We start from the raw sequence: 5,806 nt of genomic DNA on the forward strand, positions 1-5,806 counted from the left end.
TGGTGCTCACGATCAAGGGAGTGTGATCACCTGACCTGACATAATGGCCATCATAGCTTCCCTGCCAATACACAAGTATGTTCCTGTTTTCAGTTATAAAAATTACCCAAATTACAATCTATTTACTTCAGCCTATGTTGGAAAGTTATAGAAGGATGACTAGTGCAATCAATCCATTCCTTTTAGCCCTGGATTTGTTTCAGTTTAAAACAGAAGTATACAAATATACTTGTCCAATGTCTACTGCTACTGAGCATTAGTTAATTCATAAGAAAGTATGTAAACACACAAACATAAATTCACACTTATGAATATCCCAACTTTCTATCAAGTGCTATGACTAGTGATGGAAATCACAATTATTTTCAAAAGCCTGGAATCATGCCTAAGCATCCTCTATGAATGACCCAATGCCTTCCTAGTTAGCTGTCTACATTAAAGTTGTAACAAACAATATGACATTAGGCATGGCTTGAAAGTAACAAACCACTGCAAAACTCAGGCATAGATGGCAAGTACAGACTGCGTTTTCAAGATATCGGTTAGAAAATCCATAGCATATAATAGCACAAATTGAGAAACTCATAATGTCCTGTCTGTTGAATGTTGTAGCCAATTTTCCCACAGATTATACTGCAGAGCATAAAACTGCTCATAAATTAACATAACACGCAGGCTTCATATTCCTTGTATATGGCTTCATATTCTTTGTTTTTCTTCAAGTTTGTTGCTTTACAAGACTTAAATTATTCCTTCTGAATTTGCTTTACAAGACTTAAATTATTAAAGATAATAACAAATCCTCCCAACCATTCAAGATAAATCTGATTTAACTTGAATGCACATATTCTTTATTTCCATTATCTAAATGTTTTACTGTCATGAAAAATAGATATTTCCATCCCAACATATCCTTGATCATTTGACATTTCCCTTGGTTAGTTTTTAAAGGTAATGGCTAAACATTTACAGAAGTTCTAATATTGTAAGCCTTACCATTTCCTTTTCATTTGTCAAGTTTAATTTCCACATTTTTTATTTCAATGAAACATTAAAGGATGCAAACTTTGTGGTTATGATCCAACTGGTAGAATAAGGATGACTTTCTATGAAGCTCAAACCACTCACAGGACCCTTTAATACCACCATGCTTATTTGGCATGCCCGAGGTCTACAAAACCACAAGACTGACATAATAGATTTCATGCTTCAAGAAAACAGAAATACTTCAAGCTTGACTTCCATTACATTTTTTTACACGCACTATATGGTCTACCCTGTCCTCTGAGATGGACAGAGGTTCTTTGTGAAGACACACCAAATACAATCGAGTGATTTATGGCACAATGATTAAATAATGATAAGCCAACAAAATATGTACTATTAAACATAAGATATGCTCACTCAAGGGAAAGATTACTAGCCGAGGATTTAGACTCCAAACACCTAATTGGAAGTTGGTTTATGTGGCCTCAAACCAAATGCACTTGGACTCGTATTTTTTCCTTGACTAACCAGGGGAATGCCCGAATGCTTTTCCCCTCTGTGAGGGCTATGTGTCTGTCTGATCTCACTTATACGGGGGCTATATATTTGTTTAGCTTCTGCCACTTGGGGACTTAATGCAAACTCGGATCCATGAATTGGTGTGAAATCACTCGAGCTAGTTATCTGTGGACTATATATGTGTTTGACCTCACCGCAACTTCATGTAATCATCTCATCCAAAACTTCACCATCATTTGCACCTGTTCCCATGCTTCCTAGTCCGAACCCCTAAATTCCAGCTTCCTGCAATCAATATATGTTACAGTTCAATTTATTATTGTTCATGCTGCAGGGCTTATGAAATAGAATTGAGTAATATTTTTAAAATTTGTTTGATATGTGTCTTGCACTCACTGTTATATTGCATGGCATTCTAGGGGCTTCTTCATACTTTGCTGCATCCAATTCTTGAAGATGTGCTCCTTTGAAAAACTTGGGAAGGATATACTGCCTCGCTGGGACTAACAAGTTACAACATGATTAGTAGTGGGAAGAGAACACCATCTATAGGCACCCATGTGATACCAAAACATGCCAGCAAATAACATGTCTGGAAAATGGTGAAAGTGGCAATTGTCTTGAAAGGCACCGTTTCAAGAATGTAGCATGATACTCCTAAAGTTCTCTGTAACCATCAATTCAACATTGATCAGCTTTGAAAACTATATTACAAGAATTAAATTCAATCACATTATAGTTTGAATAAAGTTCATACTTGTATCTACGGCTTGGAGCAGTGAAAAGAAACAATAGCCTTTCCCAAAATTGATTTCCTGGCAAACTCTCTATGGCCATGAAGGCAAAGTAACCCCAAAGCACAGAAGTTGGCATCTTTCTAATGATGGGCATTACTGCAAGGCAGCCAACCACCATCAGAGATTGCAACAAATTACTCAATTGCTGTTCTTTCACCTCAACAGGAAGCAGGTCATCCATGTCCTTGTCAACATTAAAAATTGATTCATCAACTGGGGCATCCATATTCCCAGTACTTGCAGCCAACTGAATTGTGGTCTCTTTCAATTGCTTAAGTGCCTGCGTAAATGGTTGGGACATGACAAGACAAATAAATAAAGGGAGAGGAAAATTAGATAAAATGAAACACCCAAACTCAAAAATAAGACCATTACCAAGGCAGGTGGAGGCTGATAAATCATTGGGGTCTGTATTTGCTCATAGGCTTCTTGCATGTTTCCGTATAATTGCCCTAAGGTTGAATTTTTCTGCATACTTTTCCGGATTGTTGTCACTAACTTGCTAAGCACCAACTGTAACAAAAGTACTTGTAAGTTACTCGTCTATAAAATGTTTGAATTGTGTCTTTTCCATGAGAAGCTGCAATTGATAATTCCAATATATTGGTACCTGATGTTTGAGGGTAGCTAAGCCTTTCATGTGCATTGGAGATTCAGGAATAACACCATTTGAAGGAGGTATGCCAACAATACCACATAAAATAGTCTGTCACAATAAAAGGAAAATTTATGAATCCACTAGAGATTTTTTATGGAGGTGAAAACAAAGAATGAAGAGTTAGATAAAGATGTCTTCAGGAGAGCAAAAGCTCTTCCAGAATAGGGTAGCTAGTGACAGTTGAACCTAAACATGAACCCTGACAAAAATTACAACATAGTTCTAAATAATATATATTTACTGAGGTAATTTGCATACCAAAAATCCTAAGAGAAGTCATAATGGTATGAAGAAGGTTTTCTTAAGTTGAACTCATTTTGTTGGGCAAGTTGGGATGCAACGCTGTGACCAGAGACATTTATGCCTTCAGGATGAAATAGGGATGGAGACTTCAAGAATGTTCTCCAGCTTCTTCACAAAACAAATTGGTTGAGACTTTAAAGATTTCCCTAATGCAGACACCAAACTTCGAAACACAGCCACTTCAGGGCCTGGAGGGGGAGGCAAAGCTACTCTCAAAGCAGGATCCATGATTGTGGCCAAGATGAATCTAGGGTATCTCAAATGCACGCATGGGCTATAACAAATTTATATCTATACATCTACCGAAGATTATTTTTGCATTTTCAAGTTTTTGTAGCTTTGAGAATATATGGTAAGAGAATCATATTTCTCTAACTCAAAATGCTTGTTTGTTTTATTTGGTGCATACATGTACAAATACCATAAATATCCATATTTGAGGAAAAAAAAATATGACCAAAATAAGAGTCTAGTCCAAAATTTATATTTGGAAAAAGCAAATACAGCTGAATACGATAAAATACAACCAAATACAATACAGTCAATATATAACAAAAATAAGGTCCATGACATATCGACAGTATTATTCATATATATGGCCAGATATGACCATATCAGTACTTTGGCCATATTTCTGTATCTGAAGGCCAGCTACAGCTGTGTGTTGTAAGTGTGATTTGCTGAACATTTTTTTGCTTACCAAACTCAAAAGTAGACTCAAACCTAGGAAATGCAGAATCATATAGATTTTCTATAACTCAATTCTATCAATATAGTTCTTCAGAATAAGAAAAATATTATTACCTACCAAGTATTTGTAAGGTTGCTAAAAACTCCTGCAACCTAACCACCTGTTTATGTAGCAGAACCATTTTGAGGTACAAAACATCCTAGAAATGCCCCTGACAATTTTCTGAGGTGTTGCCAAAACAAAAATGTTCCAACTGCCAACATAACGTTGTTCTCTGCATTTCTTCAGAATCCTGTTTCATAAATCACAGGTTTGAGGAACCCAAACCTTGTGGTACCCACTCAGAACAACAAAACTAAAAAAAATAGCAGAATCTTTCTAAATGAAACATAAAAATTTTCAAAAAAGGAACAAAATTCAACATATAAAAAGAGGGTTTCCAAGTTTACACATAACTGCTGCATTTGGATTTATGACCCAGGTAACCATATCCTTGCGTGTTTTGGAAACCATTTCAAAGTTTCAGGTAAATTCAAGGGAAATTCTACTGTAAGAGAGCCTCAGCCTCATAATTTGATAGTATAATGTAAAGCATAATTTTATGGGTAATTGACTCAGCTATGAAAATGCAGATTTACTAAAATCCTCTAAAATGATATTTATCCTTTAACATATTTTTTAAACAACATTGGCTAACATGTGTAATGAGTAGCATTATGGTGTTTTTATAGTGAAATGCAACTGGAGTTTCTTCAAGATCTATTTGTTACTGTATCATCACTTTAAAATAAAGTTTGCCTAACAATTCCATCATTACAAGTGGTAAAAAGCCTAAAACAACAAACAAATGCATATTAACTTCAAAAATTTAATTTCCATATGCAACAACAAGTGTCATACATTTCTCCCTGTTATTTTCTTTAATATTTAAGACAAAATCATCTGACACAAGCTGGCCCCTGTTAAGATACTTTCTTATTGTAATGCAATTAGTAACTTAAAAGTAGAAACATCTGACAGAAGCATTAAACTGTTTTGGCTAGTAGTTAAAGGTATACATATGAGATCCTCGAGACTTAAGTAACCACATTTGATAACCCCACCTCCATAAAAGGACATAAAAATGAACTTCGTGACACAAAATTATTTTCATACCAACTAGCCGGTACCAAGACTACCTCCACTCTTGTATCAAATAAAAGTAAAATTGTTGTCAAATTAAGCAATATTGTTAAGCAATTTTCTCTTTGTATATTCAGCAAGCCAAAAATGAAAAATATTATATCATATGTGGGTACATGGAGCAGTTAGAAATCAGTCTACTACCATAGACTGAAGTGGAGTACAACCCTTTTACAAGGCCTATGGTACCAAGTGCAACATCTAATCTTCTTCTGGAAAAAAACTAAAAGAGCTTTATTGCGCTTAAGAGGAAAACAAGTATGATCGTCTAGTTTTGATTAGTACAAAACAAAATGGGTTTGACCAACTGGTTTCAACTGAAAATGGCCAAAACCAGTCTCAGCCAGTTGGCTTTGAATACACCGATTTTCATAATTCAATTGGACCTATTTCTCCTTTACCAAAAAATTATTTATTTATTTTTAAATACCATATTAGCTACTTTTAGTTTATCACTGTGCTTTCCCCTCTTTCATGCAATAGCTTGGGTGTAACAGTGTAACACATTTCAAGAGTTAAAAAGCTCCTAATGGCACCTGTTTTATTTGAAGGTTAACCGTGTCTCTTTTCCTGAGGGGTTCTTCCTTTAGAGATAAAGGATTCATGTTACTAGGCCCTAGTAAACCATATCATGCCATAGAAGACACAGCATTTGAGTCTGAACTGTTT

General features: G+C 35.3%; 1 pseudogene; it reads right to left on the minus strand.

Annotated features, from left to right (window-relative positions):
- Window positions 1-2,163: 2,163 nt before the first annotated feature.
- Window positions 2,164-2,738, minus strand: LOC149236050 (boron transporter 1 pseudogene; annotated as a pseudogene).
- Window positions 2,739-5,806: the final 3,068 nt, after the last annotated feature.

The sequence above is a fragment of the Pinus tabuliformis genome, chromosome 8 (genome assembly GCF_031772625.1).
Source record: "Pinus tabuliformis cultivar Carrire ecotype Pingquan chromosome 8, CPIR1, whole genome shotgun sequence".
Lineage (NCBI taxonomy): Eukaryota > Viridiplantae > Streptophyta > Pinopsida > Pinales > Pinaceae > Pinus > Pinus tabuliformis.